Source organism: Neoarius graeffei, chromosome 23 (assembly GCF_027579695.1).
Source record: "Neoarius graeffei isolate fNeoGra1 chromosome 23, fNeoGra1.pri, whole genome shotgun sequence".
NCBI lineage: Eukaryota > Metazoa > Chordata > Actinopteri > Siluriformes > Ariidae > Neoarius > Neoarius graeffei.
This window is the reverse complement of record NC_083591.1, coordinates 21,287,340-21,306,789: the sequence shown is the minus strand read 5'-3', so window position 1 is coordinate 21,306,789 and position 19,450 is coordinate 21,287,340. Positions and strand designations below refer to the sequence as shown.

Sequence of the window (19,450 nt, the reverse complement as noted above, 5' to 3'; positions counted from 1 at the left end):
GTGCAGACTTTCAGATCTGAAGGTAGTTGTGTTTAAATTGGGTGAACACAGTAGGAATTACAGCACTTTTTATATGTGGTAAAGTTCACAAAAACCAGCTTGTACCAAAATAATGGGAAGAGAAGAGTATGGAGAAAGGAAGAAACCGATCATGATCCAAAGCATACCCCCTCATCATCTGCTGTAGGCATGTATGACTGCCAGTGGAACTGGTTTCCTTGTATCTATTGTTGTGAATCTAAAACATTGTGAATTCTGAAGTGTAGAAGAATCTGCTCAGATTCACCTGTTTCAAAACTTTTTGGATGGTGCTTCACAGTGCAGATGGACAGTGACCTGAAGCATACCTCGAAAGCAACTTGACATTTTTAAGGCAAAAAAGTGGCATGTTCTGCAATGGCTAATTCAATCCCCTGACCTGAAGCCAAGGGAGTATGCATTTCATTTGTTGAAGGCAAAACTCCCCAAGAATAAGCAGAAACTGAGGACAGTGGCAGTCAAGGCCTGGCAAACTTGTCTAATTACTTTTAGTCTCTTTAAAACGGAGGGCTCACATAAGTCCTGTAATTCCTACATTGTTCACTTGATTTGGATGTAAATACCCTTCAATTAAATCTAAAAGTCTTCATTACTTAATTGTAACTCCAGTATACTATGGCAGACAACTAAAATAACTTTGTCCATGTCCAAATAATTATGGGCCTGACTGAAGGTAGAACGCTTGTGCAAGTATAACCTGTGTTAATTCTGTGTGTAGACTCACTGGCCAGTTCGTTATAAACAACTGTTTATTCACACAGTTATCAGATCATGTTGCAGCAGTGCAATGCATAAAACCATGCAGACACAGGTTGAGAGCTTCACATTTAATCAGAATGTATTTAAAAAAAAAAGTCCTTATTGACTGTAATCATGACGTTATTCCTGTCAGATGGGTCCGTGTGCTTTTGCATTCATTTAATTTTTAATCTTTAAAGCTGCAATAAAATCTGGAAAAGGCCTCTGTTTTGGTTTTCTTATTAAGAATAAATAAAGGAATAATTTATTAAAAGGCTTTACTTTGCTTTTAGAAAACATTGATTTATTGGAAGTAACAAATGCATAATTTGTTACTTCCAATTTGTTACAAATACATAATTTGTTTTTTGTGTTTTTAATAACCTCTCTTTTGAGCTGCTTAAAGGAAGCAGTAGGAGGTTGCAACTGATGACGTAATAATAGTAATAGCCTAAACAAAACTTTAAAATGGAGTATTTTTAGTAGGGTTTTCAGTTTGTACATGCCACCCACTTTATTAGGAACACCTTTATACCTACTCACTTGTGCATTTATCCAGTCAGCCTATCATGTGGCAGCAGCACAATGATGCAAATTGTCAGCATTCCAAGAACTGCAGTTATTGTTCACATCAAAATGGGCGGGGGGGAGCATGAGCTTTGTGACTTTAATGCAAAGTTGTTGGTGCCAGATGGGCTGATTTGTGTATTTTAGAAATCGCTCGTCTCCTATGAACTTCACACACAACAGTCTCAAGAGATTACACCGAATGGTGCTAAAAAGATCCAGTGAGCGGAGGGTAGGCAGGATGTCCTTGTTGAGAGAAATCGGAGGAGAACGACCAGATTGGTTTGTGCTGACGGGAAGTCTATAGTAACACTAATAAGCCCTCTTTTACAACTGTGGTGAGCAGAAAAGCACCTTAGAATGCACAGCACATCAAACTTTGATGAGCTACAACAGCAGAAGACCACATTAAGTTCCAATTCTGTCAACCAAGAACAAGAATCTGAGGTAGGGGTTGACCGATTATCAGCCTGATTGATAATTGGAGCTGATATTCTGCATTTTTCCATTTATCAGAATTGGCACTTGAACTTGTTTCCTTGCTGAAAAAAAGCATTTTTAATGTATGCGCATATTTGATGCAATTATGATGATGACCCCGCACTTCTGTACTCTGGCCCAGTGTCCCACCTATGGACCCTTTTCAGTCACGTGACCTTCGTAAACGCGACCGCCATTTTGGACATGTAGTGGACTTCGGCTCAAATCGGTTTGAATGCGAGGAAGGCGACAAACATAAAAGAAAAAGGAGCGAGATGCAGAAAACTGTATTTACTAGTTTACTGTAATTATGATCTGGCAGCTATTTACACCGGATCCAGTGTAAATAGCTGCCGGAGCCAACGTCCAGCCGGGCCGCGAGCGAGTGCGCGCCGGCTCCGCGGCCGCCGGCTCCGGCCGGGCCACGAGCGAGCGCGCGCCGGCTCCGCGGCCGCCGGCTCCGGCCGGGCCGCGAGCAAGCGCGCTCCGGAACCTCGGACGTTGGCTCCGGCAGCTATTTACACTGGATTCGGTGTAAATAGCTGCCGGATCATAATTACAGTAAACTAGAATGGAATGTTAACAGCAATGTAATGCCTTTTCTGGCTAATTTTATTCGTCTTACCTCCAACAAAGTGGTCACTACACAAGCGCTGGTATGCCGCTATCCATCTTCTCCGTCGGTCAGCATCTACCGGGATCCGATAAAATGATAACCCTTGCCTTGTTTGTTGATGGTTACTACATCCAGGTGCACAACAACATAGTGGCATGATGGAAGTCTTGCTGAAAATAAACACTTTCTTTGCTGCCGTTCCTCAATGCTGGCTGTGGTAAACTACTGGTAGTACATGTCCAAAATGGCGGCCGCGTTTGTCGTGACGTCACGTGAAAAGGGTCCATAGTATTACTGGATTGCCCGAAATGAGGATGATGCATGGAGTACAACCACCCAACACTTCTATAGTCTGTCCACTGATAACCATGTTGTCTTTTTTTCGTCTTTGCCAGAGTTGATTGTTGGAGTTTGGTCTCTCCAAGAATCAGAGGCTTAGTTTAATACCATATGATTCTTCCAGAAACAAGATGATCTCTGGGTTTGTGAAACCATGCATAAAATAGTCCTCTATGACCCTTTTTACACAGCCTGTTGATGGCAGAATCCTTATGCCTTTATTCCACCTCGTGTTCTGTATAAAACATTCGAATGTGGAACGGGGGTTTGTTGTTCTGTCTCTGAGCCAGAATGATTGGCAGTCACAGAGCTGGAATTAATGTCTGTGTCAAAGGGAGAGCAGGAATAGTGGGACAGAGGTGATTGTTTTTGACATCCTACTTTCCGAAATCGGTGCAAATTCAAACATCTCCGTCTACAGTGTCTTTCCGCCTCAAATCACTCCCAACTTCACATTCTCTTAAACACATTTATGATCACGTAACCACGAGTCCCTCCACTCCTGTCTTCCTTGTTACCTTTCATTCTGATTCTATCTCTCTTGTTTTTGAGTACAATTTTCTGTGACCTTTATTTTTTTCCCCCTCAAGAAAAGCTGGCCCAGTTTGTGCTCCAAAGGGGCACAAACTGAGTGCATCTCGTGCATCTCTCATAATTAGAATATCATGAAAAGTTCAATATTTTCCATCAGTTTTTTTTAATAAAAGTGAAAGTTTAATATATTTTATCTAATATTCATCTATATTCATTTAATGTTTATCTACTACATTCATTTAATGTTCTAGACTCTTTACATGTAAATTAAAATGCTTTAATCATTTTTCTATTTTACTTTTGATAATTATGGCCTATAGCACAAAAAATAAAAACCTCAAAATGGAGTATTTCATTTCGAATTTGAGTAAAACGATATAAATACTGTGTATCTCTTGGTCTACCCAAGTACATGAAGTAGCAGTTTTGTTCGACATTGCCTGAACAAAACGGCTCTGCATTAGAACAGCCCTAATTTGCATATTCGATCCAATTCCTTCAATCTAGTCTTCAATTTATCCTCCAATAAATCTTTGAAAGTTTCATTCAGTAATGTCAATAAATCACAAAATAATTAGTTTTGTAATAAAAATTAAAATTGATATTTTTGATTAATGGATAGATTGATGCATACTATTATAAATGTTACAAAATATCCTCCATACATGTCAAGGTTGAACAAAGCAGTTAGGAAAAGCACAATGCCTTCTGTCAATTTCGCAAACTCACTCTTGCATATGCACCATGAGATGACAACTGTTGTCAATTTAATTTTGGCAAAGTTTTTGTTCAGTCTTTTTTTTTTTTTTTAATGTTTTAATATTAACCAGTATGTTAATTTGATGCAAGTTGAAGTAAGAAAGAATTTTACTCTTGTAAATTTTCAAACTACAAATATCAAATTTATGGTAAATGATTCAGTTATCAATGTCCTTGATGAGGATGAGTTATCAAAGTCCACAATGAGCTCATTGGTGGTTTTATTGTTGGTGAGATTGTCTGCAGAACAGCATGTAGCCAGACTTTGGATCTTCTCCCTGTAGGCCTACTCATTGTTGCTAATGTGACCTACCACAGTGGTATTACCTGCATGCTTGTTGATTTGATTGTGTTGGAGTTATGCCAAGGCACACAGTCATGGATCAACAGGAAGTAGAGCACACAACTCTGTGGGATGCCAGTGTTCAGGATGAAGGTAAAGGACACGGAATTGCCCAGCTTAACAGAATCCAATTGCATATGGAGGTGCTGATGCCCAGGTCATTGAGCTTGGTGACCAGTTTAGTGGGGATGACAGTGTTAAATGCAGAGCTAAAGTCACTGAACAGCATCTTTATGTATTTGTTGCTGTTGTGCAGGTGGGTGAAGGTTGAATGCAGAGCAGCAGTAATGGCATCCTTTGTCAACCTGTTGTGGGAGTCCAGTATAGGTGGTAGGTCTGCTATGAGATGGCTCAAAACCAGTTTCTCACGTGTTCTTGATTTTATTTCAATGCGGGTTGAGCGATTTCTGCTGTGTTGGATTCAAACATGCTGCAGTAGATTGCTTGAACACCAGTTTGATGGTTGCTGTTGCTGTCATTGCCCCATTAACTGTCTACACATTATGTGTAGACAGTTAATGGGGCAATGACAGGTTGAAAATATCAGTAAAGACTTATGCCAGCTGTCCAGCATATGCACTGAGCACGTCCTGGTGCCTTACATGCATCCATCCTGCTCGGTGCTGAATGCATATCTGTTTTGAAGTGAGCGTGAGAGTACAAGCCTCAACACCAGGCATTGCCCGATTTGCCCGACCAAGACGCTAGGGCAGAAATATTTTAGTGAGTTAGGCCTGTTCGGGCGCACACATTTTTGTGCTTTTTTTTTTTAAACACAAAAATTATTTTCAAGTGAGTACATTACAAAAGATAAGACGTATTAACCAGCGTGATCTCAGTTTTGTTTTTTTCTTCCCAATTTGTAACAGTGATTCTGATTGGCTTGCTTCAGGTGCGCGTGCACATTTGTGCTTTTCATCACTACGAGTGGTCACTGGTGCCTTCTACGTTTTTCCGGGTTGACTTCAGGATGTCCACACACAGACTCCTTGCACTGATATCACATTTACCTTAGCAATCATCGTTACCTGATGCCTGGGGGGGGGGCAAGTGAATTTTGTTCACATACTGAAGCCAAGCGAAGATGTCTAGCGTCTGTTGCTATTCAAAGAAATTCACAGCTAAAAAAGCTCTACCACCAGATTACTTGGATAATCTTAGTCAGAAAGAAGCAAATGATGGATATATGTGGAAATTAGAGTTTATTAGTGGTTTTGATCTATACAAAATTCCCCAAAACGACCAGAGTGACCAGTGCAGATTTGTGGCCTGGCATTAGCTACATGTTGGAATATACCTTCTTTTTCCCCCGAAGAGTCCTGACACGGAGGAACAGTTTATAAAAAAAAAAAACCCTACAAAAGCAAGAAAACCTCTTTTGTGTAAAGAATTTTTCCCGACATCAGCTTTTGGGAACAGAATGTTGCAAAAGCCAAAGCATTTACTCTCAAAGGACTCCGACCTGAACTGTGGGCTAGATGGTATTCCGGCTCTCCATGTCTCAGCAACCCCAAGGACATATAGTTACATAGCTATCTGCATTTTGTCATTTATAGATTGATGCTTATTATTGTTAAAGCAGTATCTGAAGTGTCGTTTGTTAAAATAACAAAATATCTTGCTCTAGAATTTCAAACAATGTAAGATTTTTTAATTTTATCTAAGAGTGGATGGTACAATAATTACAAACACTAACAGAACAGTTGTAGCTATAGTCATACAATAACTATAATTATTCTTGTAGTAATAATTTCAATAATCAGTTAATGTTCGTTTCCCTCTTCATTTATTCTCTATTCAAAAGGCACAACTGAGTCACAGGTTGAACAGTGTGCAACGGACAATAACAATTTTATCCAAAACTCTTTTTCCTGCCTTAGTTGATTACATTTCCATTTCACATGCATGCAGCTGTTGTAAAGTTCAGTGTGTTTATGTAGAACACTCTCGAACTGTAGGTTCATTACTACACTCTGGCTCCATGATGATATTTTGCACAGCATTGGGTTCCTCTGATAACAGAAACAAAGCTCCAGCACTCTCTGATCTTAATCTTTTCTGTTCTTTCACGATATATTGCGTATCTCGCTCTTTGTTGGTTTTTTTACTGAGTTATGTCCGAGATGTTGGAAACCAATCTGGGTTTTTCACGTCGAATAAGGAACCTGCTTCACCTGTAAGAAAATTAAATGCTTTCATGAAGAAGCTGACTCGAATGCGAGCAGAAAAAATAAGATTCTTAAGCAAAGTCTTCCATACTCACTTCCGACTTTTTTTTTTTTTTAAATACATTTTAAATGCAATCGCAAATTTCTCTGGAGTTTTCAGGCTTGGCTCTTCTCGTCCTGTTCTCTTTAACCACTCACATCTTCATTGTTCTTGAAGCATTTGCCTCTCTCAACATTTTTCTTGATAGGGAGATGGTAATATCTTCTATTTCTCTGTTTGAACAGCCAAAAACAGTGCAAAAATGAACCATGTTGAAGACCGATTAAGCCTTGTTTACACGAAAGATGGTGCCTGTTTGACCCCAGGTGTAAATATCATGTGATGCTTGACGTCATGTGCAAGTGGTCTATGTATGTGTGTTTTTAAAACAAACAAAAAAAAAACACTAGTGGTAAGTACATTCAGTGAAATGAAAGACACGCTTTTGTGTCTCAAATAGTAAATCACATCCTCTACAGAAGAGATTCTCAAACTGTGGTACGCGTACCACTAGTAGTACGCCAAAGAATCACTTAATTAAATATAAATGTAAAAAAAAAAGTGAAATACTATCCATAATATCCAAATGGATGAAAATATCTTATCAACCGATGACAAGAAAATGAAAGGAAATACAAATTAAGTTAATAATTTAAAAAAAGTTTGCAAGTGCTTCTGGGTAGCCATACGTAGCGTACGTATGCATTCCTGCCGGTTCCGCTGACAGACGGTTATCCGCCATTGGTAGACTAGGCTGTGATGGGAAAAGGTGGAGGTGGCTTTGCTAATTATGACGAGTACGACAAAATTACTGTCGTGGCTTAAATCCACGAATGGGAACGTGGATCAGGAGAGAGGGAGAACTGAAGAGGACGTGTGTGAGCCGAGCGCAGATGCTAACGACAGTGGCAAAACCAGCCCCAGAACTGCTAGCAAACGGCAGAAACCAGTGAGGAGGAAGTATGACAAAAAATACATAAAACTGGGATTCATTTGGAGCGGGGCAGAGGAGCTGCCCAGGCCGCAGTGTGTTGTATGCGGGGACGTTCTGAGCAATGAGTCCATGAAACCATCGCATCTCAAACGGCATCTTACAACCAAACACACAGCACTAAAGGACAAACCAATGGATTTCTTTTACGAAAACGTGATGAACTGAAGCAGTCCAAGTCCACCATTCTGTCCTATGGTACACCCGTAGCCAAAGCATAGGAAGCTTCATATTGTGCCAGCCTCCTGATCGCCAGAGCCGGTAAGCCGCACACAATCGGGGAACTGCTGTGTTTACCATTAGCCAAAGAGATGACACGTATCATGTGTGGAGAGAAAGCTGCCAGAGAGTTAAACTTGGTGCTGCTTTCAAATGGCACCGTGTCAAGGAGAATAAACGACATGGCTGACGATGTTAAAAAGACACTGAGCGCATTAAGAACAGTAGCTATTTTGCCATACAGCTTGATGAGACTACAGATGTTGCAGATTTGGCCAATTTATTGGTTTATGTGAGATATGAATATTTAAGTACAGTACAGTTATTTAACTTTTAAGTACATTTTCATTTAATCTTTAAGAACTGTCTTTTAATATTTATTTTAGTACAATGTTTATTTCACTTTTATGTGCAATTAATTTTATTTGATTCATTATTTAAAGACTGTTTTATTTTCCTATATTTAAACACAGTGTTACTGTTCAAAGTACTGTGCGTAATGTTACAGTGGCCAACAATATTAAATATACTTGTTAAATAAAACCTCCGCCTTGTTTTTAATGAATACTTAGACCTACTACGCTACTGTATTTTAATGTTGGTCATTATGGTGGTACTTGGAGAGCCAAGTATTTTCTGAGGTGGTACTTGGTGAAAAAAGTTTGAGAACCACTGCTCTACAGTAAATATATCATTTACATAGTGAATTATTCCATAGATAAATCTATCTTACCCCATTTATCATTTGACATTGGCCCATCATGCATGTGAAGATGAGGACAGGTTGTTTCCTCCTAAATGCAATGGCAAACTGAATAAGACAGTACTGCAGTACAGACTCCTGTTTTGTAATTCATCTTTGCAGTATTGTTAATCATTGTTATAGGCAAAACAAAGTGTTTTGTTTCCGAAACACTATATAAAAAGACATATTACGTACTAGTACCATACATAAGCCTCACATGTATGATATTGATTTTATGTTTCATGTTTTCAGAACTTGTCTTCTTGTTCTGTTGCAGAAATAAATGTTTTTTTTAAACACGTGCTTCTGTCTAAATAACTCAGTTATACCCCTTGAAAACACATCAGTATTGCCTTGAACCGTGTACTTGAAAACTTGCCAAAATACTGCAGAATTTTAGGGCAAAAGGAAATTCAAGGAGGGCAATATTTATTTATTTTTTTTTTTTTGAGGCCATTTGCCCTGTAGGGCAAAAGACATCAAAATCACTTCGGGAATGGAAAACAAGAAGCCAGCAAGACCAAAATCTGAAAGTCAGCTAAAATACCAGTAACATGGGTGCGAGTTTTCCGGCATGTGCCGGAAGCTCCGGTTTTTTCGGTTCTGAAAAAGTCATTTTTCCAAATTGTGTAAATCCGCTAAGATTTTTTTTTGGGGGGGGGATATGGGGTGGCCCTCTCACTATCTCGCTCTCATAGGGCCAATGATTTTCCGCAATCGTGGAAAACGGACGGAAATTATGGAATTTTTATAGTGAAACATTGCTCGCGTGTCAAAGTGTAACTGCCTCAGAAGGCGTAACTGCCGCTAACGCCCAAGCAGACAGGCCTTTCCGGTCAAGGCAGCTTTGTCGGTGATTGTGATTGGCTTGTGGCACACCTAGCCAGCCAATAAGCTGCTTGTTTACAGATTCGCTCCCCGCGTCGCAACCAGAATGGTGACCGCGAAAAAGAAACTAATGCTCTGGTGGCCAAGGACGCCATATGGTTGCCAGTGGTGAGTGTGGACGTTGAGCGCTCCTTTTCCATGTATAAACATCATCTAAATGACAAAAGATTCAGTCTCACGGAGACCAACACTAAACAACTTATGATGCTCTATCATAATGGCGATATTGAGCAGCGTTTCTAGGTACTCTGAGAACGCGCAATGATTGATCTGCAAGGAATATTCAGGACCGTCATTACAATCAAAGTTAAACTGTTCTAGTCTGTTTGAGAGTGTTCTGTGTTTTGTTAGGAAACATTGTTTCATGAGTTTGTGGTGTACTTAAAAAGATGGATATAGAGTAATATTTTTAAACAGTCAGTTATGAGTACTGTCATTACAGGCTCAGTAAGTATTACTGAATATTAATTTATCCCTATTAATTTATCAGTACTCAATATTATATTGAGATTATATATGCTATTATATTGCATATATTATATATGAGATGGGTTTTTAGTTAACGGTGATCCTAGTTTCTTGATTTATCTGTTATCAGTATGTCAAGTAAAATATTTTGAGTTGTCTCAATCTGTGATCCCACTTTAATTTTTTTTATTAATGCAATTTATCAGCTTACTGTCAGTGTAATTGTTTTATTATATATTTTTTTCATGAATGACTTCATCATGCAAAGGACCATTTGTGTCTAGAGATGCAATACTTTGAAACCCAAATAAAATTATGCCAGCCAGAATTACTAAATTGGAGCCAAACAGAACAATTTTGAACTGAAATTGTGAAACGGAATTGAAATGGAATTTTTCATTGTCCGAAACGGAAAAAGGCAGATTTTGAAACGGAAAATCATTGGCTCTACTCTCAGCGTGTTACCGTGGTACAGTCTCTGCACGAGACAAATCTTTTAATCTCGTCTTCGCCACAAACCTCATTCAATTTATATGCTGCTCACTGACGAGCAGTCCTGACTAGCCCGTTGTTTCACGGTGTTATACGTGTGATATGTTTCACGCACGTAGCACGTTGTTTGACCAAATCAACACAGCTATTCCAGTGTATATATTTGTTGCGAGGTTTTTTCGAAAACCCCAAAAAAAATAAAACAGGCTCAGTCGGAAAATATGGTTGTGGGTTTTTTTTTTCCCATAAATAATCATTCCAAACATCCCACAAAAATATACACGTACTATGACCATGGCCAGATTGACATTTTTATTAAAACGTATTATTTTGCATCACCTGACCCGTCTTCCCCCACGTCATCCCTCTATACAAGTGACGCCTATTCTCCCGCCCGGTTTTGCCGCCGGAAGCGGATGGGTAGGTTATGGCGGTGCGTTTCTGTAGACTGGGTAAGTTTCCATCTATTTGTGTGTATGCGTCTTTACATTTGTGCTACCAAATGTGCACCCTTGGTCGCGCTATTGTTCAGGGAGGGGAAGAGAGATGCGCGTGTGTGTGTGTTGCACCGGCCGCAGTCAGTGATGGAGCTGCTCTGTCACATCCCCCTCCTCCCGGAGGTTGGCGATGTGTGGCAACCTCGAAAGGTAGTCTGCCACCACGTTGGCCTTGCCTGCTCGGTGGCGGATGGTGAACCGGTACGGCTGGAGTGAGAGGTACCAACGAGTTAGGCGGCTGTTGTGGTCTTTCATGGAGTTGATCCAGGTTAGAGCTCTGTGGTCAGTCTCCAGGTCAAACTCTTGTCCGAGCAGGTAGTACCTCAGGCTCTCCAGTGCCCACTTTATGGCCAGGCCTTCTTTTTCCACTGTGGAATACTTGGTCTCACGTGGCTGCAGCTTGTGGCTTAGGTACAGAATTGGTTGTTCCTCTCCCCTGCCTTCCTGTGCCAGGACTGCCCCAAGGCCCACTGCAGAGGTGGCCACTTGAACCAGAAACCATTTATTGAAATCGGGGCTCTGGAGAACAGGTGAGGAACACTGGTAGTTCTTCAGGGTTTGGAAGGCAGTTTCACAGTCCGTGGACCAGGTTATGAGGTTCCGCTGGTCAGTGCTGTGAGGGGGGCAGCGATGGTGGCAAACTGAGGCACGAACCGTCTGTACCAACCGGCCAATCCCAGGAAGGACCGGACCTCTTTCTTGGTGCGGGGCTGCGGCGAGTTTTGGATAGCTTCCACCTTATCCACTTGCGGCTGCACCTGTCCTCGCCCCAGTTGGTACCCTAGATATTGGGTCTCCTGCCGGGCCCACTCACACTTCGAGAGGTTGAGGGTCAGTCCCCCCTCCTGGATTCTCCTCAGGACCAGGGAGAGATGTTCACGATGTTCCTCCCAGTTGTTGCTGAAGATCACCACATCATCCAAATAGGCTGCACTGCAGTGGTCGCAACCCTGGAGGACTCTGTCCATCAGTCGCTGGAAGGTGGCAGGTGCTCCATGCAGGCCAAATGGCATCACTGTAAACTGGAAAAGTCCCGCTGGTGTTTGGAATGCTGTGTATGGCCGGGATGACTTCTCCAGGGGCACCTGCCAGTATCCCTTACACAGATCCAGGGTGGTGATGTATCTGGCTGCTCCAATCTTTTTCAGCAACTCGTCAATTCTGGGCATGGGGTATGCATCAAACTCAGAGATAGAATTGAGTTTTCTGAAGTCAATACAGATGCGCAGTGAGCCGCCATTCTTGAAAACGATGACTACCGGACTGCACCACTCCGAGTTGGAAGGCTCAATTACCCCAAGCTTCAGCATCTCCTCCATCTCCTGCTTCAATTTCCCCACCAGCTGTTGTGGGACACGGTAGGGACGTTGGCGGACTGGTCGGCTGTCCTTGAGGCGTACCACATGTTCGACCAGAGTGGCCTTGCCGCAAAGAGGGAAGGGACCTCCTGGAAGAGCCTGATCAGCTGTGCAGCTTGCTGCAGTTCAAGGTGCTCCAGCACTGGCGCAGCAGGCACCGCTAGCTCTTCGGGTTCCACCCCGTCCTCATCTTCCAGGTTCACCTCCCTCACCAGCAGTGCCTTTTCTGGAGCCTGGACACCACATTCTTTCCACTCTTTCAGCAGGTTGATATATGTTTGTTTGTTTTTTTTTTCTTGTCTGGGTGATGTACCTCGTAGGTCACCGGCCCCATCTTGTGGGTGATGTGGTATGGCCCTTGCCATTTTGCCAGGAGCTTGCTGTTGGAGGAGGGGAGCAGCAACAGGACTTTTTGGCCAGGCTGGAACTCCCGGTGTCAGGCATGTTGGTCATACCAGGCCTTTTGGCTCTTCTGGGCCTCTTGCAGGTTGACCTTGGCCTCCTCCTGGTATCTCTCCAGCCGGTCCCTCATCTCCAGCACGAACTGCACCACCCCTCTGTCGCTTGAAGTGGTGGAGGGCCTTTCCCAGCTCTTTTGTAGGAGGTCCAAGGGTCCCTGTACCTCCCAGCCATACAACAGTTCGAATGGGGAAAAGCCAGTTGAAGCCTGGGGAACTTCCCGGTAGGCAAAAAGCAGGAAGGTCAGCCATCTGTCCCAGTCTTTGCCAGTATCATCCACGAATTTCTGCAGCATCCTCTTCAGTGTCTGGTTGAATCTTTCCACCAGGCCATCGGTCTGTGGATGGTAGGGTGTGGTTTTAATGGCTGTGATGCCCAGTTGCTTCTGGAAAAGCTGCATCAACCGTGACGTGAAGTTTGTCCCTTGGTCCGTGAGGATCTCATCTGGTATTCCCACTCTGGAAAATAATTGCACCAACGCCCGCAGTACTGTGGGAGCAGTGATGGTCTGCAGGGGAAAGGCCTCAGGGAAACGCATGGCATAGTCACAGATAACTAAGATGTACTGGTGACCTCTGCTACTTTTCACCAAGGGCCCAACAATGCCCATTGCGATCCTGCGAAATGGAGTGGAGATGATCGGAAGTGATTGCAGGAATGCTCTGTCAGACTTGCGGCCAGGGCATGTTTTCTGGCATGTGGGACATGTGGTGCAATATTTCTGGATGTCTGTGTACATGGAGGGCCAATAAAAACTGATGCGCATGTATGTTTTGTTACGGCCAAGCTGTCCAGCCCATGGGAGTGTGTGCTAGATGCATGATTAGTTGTCTATAGCTAGCAGGGATAACCAGGTGCCTATGTTCACTATCAGCAGCATACAGCACATCATTATCCAGAATGAACCTTTCCCTCCCCACATGACTTCCATTTGCCTCATTCCCTACCTTAGCAAACAATGTTATCAAAGTTTTATCCTCCCTCTGCAGCTCAGAAATATTTTGAGGCACTTCCCACATTTCTTTAACTGCACTCTCCCCCTCCAGCTCAGTTTGCCTCAGCTGCTTCTCAAAGCGGCGTTGGCAACAGGATTTTCTTGGGCCCTTAGTGCCACCCTCGCACAGACTACTGTCCAAGTCTGGGAGTGGTTGGACACCTTTAGCTTGGGCTTGGGTGATCACAGGACATGACACATTTGCATCTCCCTCTGCCCCACTGTCTGTTTTTGCTGGCACTTCCCTCTCATGCAGTAAGTTCATCAACAGAGGTAAATCGCATCCAAAAATTATGTCAACAGGCAAGTTCTCAACTACACCAAAAGTCAACAGGTAAAATTCTTCATCAATAGTCACTGTTATGTCCACTTTGGGATAGGGATGCTTATCCCCATGCATACACAAAATGTCTGTCTGTCTGCTGTAGTCCCCACAGCCCACCGGCACCAAGCAGCGTTTAATCAGGGATGTGAAACTCCCAGTGTCCAAGAGAGCAGTAACCTGCTGCCCATTTATACTGACAATTTTATGGTGTTGCATTCGACCGGTGTTATTTTCATTGCCCCCCCCCACGTGGTGCATAGCAGGCGCCAGTGACCTTTGCCTTCCATATAGGACAAATGGATGCTTTGTGGCCTGCTGGCAATAAAAACACACAAACTCCTTACCATAGGCTTGTTGGTTTGGGGCAGTGCTGGTGGTGGTACCTGGAACCTCCGGTCGATCTTCTCTCCTCCCGGGCCGTGACTGCGGTGGCTGGAATGCTGGTCGGGGTGTTGCACTGGTGGAGCATGAAGCTGGGCCCCCTCTCCAGGCGTTGAGGTACTGCATTGCCAGCTTGGCAGCCGTGAGCCCCTCTGCTGGCTCATGATCCTTTATCCAGGTTCGTATTTCCGGTGACAGGACTCGCAGTAGCTGCTCCAGGATGATGATCTCCCCGATCTGCTCCTTGCTGTGCTGCTCTGGCTGTATCCAGCGCCAGTAGAGTCCCTTCAGGCGGTGGTAGGTCTCAGTCGGGTTCTTGCCAGGTGGCACTGTCATAGACCTGAACTGCTGCTGGTAGGTTTCTGGAGAGATGTCAAATTTGGCCAGAAGTGCCGTCTTCAAGTCTGGATACCAGTGGGCCCTCTCCTCGTCCATCGCTGTGTAGGCTTCCAGCGCCTTCCCTGTCAGCAGTGGCACAAGGTGGCATGCTCACTCACTCTCTGGCCAATGCCATGTTTTTGCCATACGCTCAAAGTGTAGTAGATAGTTTTCAGTGTCCTCTCCAAGTTGGTATTGGGGAATTCTGGGCTCGCCATAGGGCCTCCAGTCCGGTCTTGGCTGGTCCGCCTCTGTAAACGGGATGGATGCTGCTGGTGACATGTCCCTCTGCACACGTCGGGGTGCTGGTGTGGGCAGTTCCATTCTGGGACTGCTGGCCGTCGCTGTGCTGGGTGTGGTAGTGGCACCTGGCAAATTTCTTTGGCGTGGCAGGACAGCAGGTTGAGCTGATGGAAGAGAGGCCCTCAGGCCCCTGATCATTGCCAGCAGGCCCTCCTCTCTCTCTTTTGTTGTGCTCCCAAAAAGTCCTGTATCATAACCACTAACTCTCCTAATTCGCCTGTCGCCGCCGGGGCTGCAGGAACAGCTGGGGCCCACCAGGTGTCCTCCTCATCCTCTCTGTCCGTTTCCCACTCTGGGTCGGCACCACCTGCCGCCATTTCCACTGGCTGCTCTCTCCGCTGGGAACTCAGGCTGGTGCGCCTGGGAAGGAGGGTTTTTTTCCGACTAGCCATCCCATTTCTGACACCATATGTTGCGGGATTCTTTCGAAAACCCAAAAAAAACAGGCTCAGTTGGAAAATATGGTTGTGGGTTTTTTTTTTCTTTATTGTCCTCACCTCACCAGGTGCAAGCAGTGCCAGAATTTACAACCCAAAATCCAAATAACGTGAAGGAAACAAAAATTAAACAGAAATGCATTATATACACAAATGGGGGAGGAAAAAAAATGAGCTCTTCAACAACTCAACACAAGACTCCCTGTTACCTTCTCCGTAACTCACCACACTCTCCTAGTAGGGCCCAGGCAGCCCCTTTTTATACCCGTAGCCCCTCCCACTAGGCCTCAAAAAAAACCATAACTTCCCTTCATTGTAGTGTTTTTTTTTTTTTTTTCCATAAATAATCATTCCAAACATCCCACAAAAATATACACGTACTATGACCATGGCCAGATTGACATTATGATTAAAACATGTTATTTTGCATCACCTGACCCGTCTTCCCCCGTGTCATCCCTCTATATAAGTGACGCCTATTCTCCCGCCCGGTTTTGCCGCTGAAAGCGGATGGGTAGGTTACGCCGGTGCGTTTCTATAGAGTGGGTAAGTTTTCATCTGTTTGTGTGTATGCGTCTTTACATTTGTGCTACCAAGTGTGCACCCTTGGTCGCGCTATTGTTTGGGGAGGGGAAGAGAAATGCGTAGTACATGTGTGTTTGTGTTGTGCAGGCCGCAGTCAGTGACGGAGCTGCTCCGTCACAATATTGTAAAAAAGGTATCACAGCAAAAGCATATTAAAAATGGTTGTTTCAACATTTAAATTAGTAGTTGCTAGATGTTTTGAAATATCAAGCCTTGTACTTGAAATATTATTTCAGATGAATTGATGAAATGTATTAAACATTTGATGTGAATATGCAAATCATATAACTATTAATATTATAAATGTTTGCATGAGAGACAACCATTTGAACTTGTAATTTAAATTTTTTTTTCGAGCCCTAAGGGGGGCTCACCTCCCTTTGTAACCTCCCCTGCATGGCTGCGCCATGCACGTCTGACCTTGTCAGACTTTTTTCAGGTTTTTGAAAATTTTATACTTGCACCCATGCAGTAACAAAGTTGGCACTAGCTACGGTAGCAGCTATTGAATTTTTCCTGTTCCAGCCGCACGCCATGCGACTGCCATGCGACTGCCGTGCAGTTCCCAGTTGAACGCCAGGGGGCTGCCATGGATGGCTCAGACCCCCTCCCTCTCCTATTTTAATTCTAAACACGCCCATTCATTCCATTCCACGGTGTCGCCATTAGATGGCGCTTCTCTCATAAAAAAAAAACATTACTTGAAATGTGTGAAGTTGTTGTACTGCACTTTATTCTGTTTTTTTAATGATCTTATGGATTAAAAACACTGAGATGATGAGCCATCTGAAAGTCTGTTTTTGGGGGGTACATCTTACCTTCTCCGAATAAGTAATGGTTATTAAGTGATATTAATTACCTTTGATTAGTAATTATCAGGTATTACCTACTAGCAAACGAGATAATTTTACCCAATTTCAGTGAGAAAATAGCTGTTGAATAGATACATAAATGTGAGGTAAATTTTACCCAATTTAAGTATTTCATAGCTTTTTATTTCAGTTATTTTATACTCAATATATGGAATGAAATCTACCCCAAACAAGTCAATGCAAATTGTTACCTCAGATTTATTGGGTAAATTCTATACCGTAGGTTACTTTTTTCAGTGCAGGAGCAGGCGAAACTGCGGGTCTTGGTAGTCTGGTGGTTACTGCACGTCTTGTACCGGTAACTCCTGAAACATGGTTCGATTCTTGCCTTGGGTTTTTCACCCTCACTCCTCTCTCCCTGTTTTCTGCCAACCTCTATACCAGCTACTGTTAAACAAAGGCAAACTCGCTCAAAAATAAATACTTAAAAAAAGTGACTCTTGCAATCACTGTGCACTTTTTAGTGTTACATGTAGGTCCTGCTTTCAAATAGGCTAGAGAATATTAAATAGTGGCAATGTTGGGATGACTGAAAGCAGACTTTTTTTTTTTGCTTATAAGACTACTAACTACTGAAATCTATTACAAGTTGAATGTAGCCACTGATTACTGTTTCATGAAGTAGGCCTTATAGGGCATGCTAAACAACATACTTGTGATGAAAGTACTGTATAGCTTAATTGTTTGAATCAGTGTATCATTCGTTCTTTCTATTTTCAAATAATAATAATAATAATTTATATAGCGCCTTTCAAAAAACCCAAGGACGCTTTACAATTATAGACAAGGAAAGAAAAAATAAAAAAAATATTAAAAAAAAGTAAAAAGTCCACCAAGTAGGGGTCAGGATGTAATTCCCGTGGTGTAGCAGCCACAGTCCCACCAAAAGGCGCATGAAAACAAGTCCCACATCTCCAGCACCGCCGCCGTGACGCCGTCAGCAACATCGCTCGAACACCACGCCATGGCTCCATAAAGCGAGCAGAGAAGCTCCGCCACGCAGAGCGCTGGTGTGTCCCAAACCGCCTGTAACGAATTACGGATCTTTGCAAGAAGAAGCAAGCCCTCACGGTTGCTCTGGGGCTTACTGGTCGAGCACAAGAAACAGCTATGGAGTTGCCCATTGATGATCTAAACAAAGATACTGGTATAATCACTCTTTTAAATGCTCTGGACAAACTTTTTTTGAAAGAAGAAAAAGACATTTACTTATGAAGCATAGTTGAATTTTGACCAGATAAAGAGAGATAGTAACGTGACAATGACTGACTACATCATTGAATTTGAGCAGTGTTACTCAAGGACGCGAAAGTACAAGATGGAATTGGCTGATGCTGTGTTAGCTTTTAAGTTGCTTGTCATGGCACGCGTAGACGTGAAAGACAGTTGGCACTGACGGCATGTACGGATTTAACATTTGCTTCAATGAAGTCAGCGCTAAAATGGATATTTGGAGGGAAGACGTCTACCCAAGTGATGGGAATAAACCAAGACGTTGCGTATGTCACAGCTGAACAAAAACGCCAGAGGGGCAAGTCATGGTCAAAAGGTGAACAGTCAAAAACACCCCTGCCAGGCACTAACCCTTTGGACAAGTACGGGTGTAGATCAAAATGTGCTATTTGCCAAAGTACATTCCACTGGGCTAAGGACTGTCCACACAAGGGTGAGCAAGTGAAATTAACCCAAGACCTTGAAGCTAATGACATTGATGAGTGTAACATCACGCTCTTTACTAAAGAGGCACCCACTGATGCAGAAATATTTCTGACAATGTTTTGGTTCTGCAATAATAGACGCTGCATGCACACGCACTGTGTGTGGAGATGAATGGCTTGATGGTTATATCACAGGACTAAGTAAAAGTGAATCGGAAAATATGAGAAAAACAGAGCAACACAGTAGAGACCATTCAAGTTTGGGGATGGAAAAGTGGTCCACTCAATCAGAAAACTGAAAATTCCTGCTAAGATTGGCCAAACAAAGTGCAACATAGAGACTGAAGTTGTCCCAGCAAAGATCCCACTGCTTTTAAGCAAGTCATCCATGAAAAAAGCAGGGACTTCTCAACATGGAAAATGACAGTGCAGTGATGTTCAATCAGCCAGTCAAACTGGACTTTACAAGCTCTGGGCATTATTGTGCGAACATTATGGACACTGAAGGCAAACCTACTCAAAGTGATGACTCTGTCATTGTGGCCACTGGAGGTGGCCACTGGAGGTGGCTCTTTGAATGAATGCAGCGACGAGGAAATACTGGCTGTCACAGAAAACATGAACAAAGCTAAAAAACAAAAAAATGCTACTGAAACTTCACAGACAGTTTGGTCATGCCTCTGCCGAGCGACTGCTGAGACTTCTGTCTAGTTCAGGCACAAAAGATGCAGAATGTGCCATCATACTGGAGAAAATCATAAGGGAGTGTGAGACATG

At 43.1% G+C, this 19,450-nt stretch overlaps 1 protein-coding gene across 4 annotated transcripts in view; it reads left to right on the top strand.

The window, feature by feature from the left end:
- slc39a6 (solute carrier family 39 member 6) overlaps window positions 1-19,450 on the top strand; it is a 191,051-nt gene that overhangs the window by 98,774 nt on the left and 72,827 nt on the right. The gene's annotated exons all lie outside the window — the stretch shown is intronic.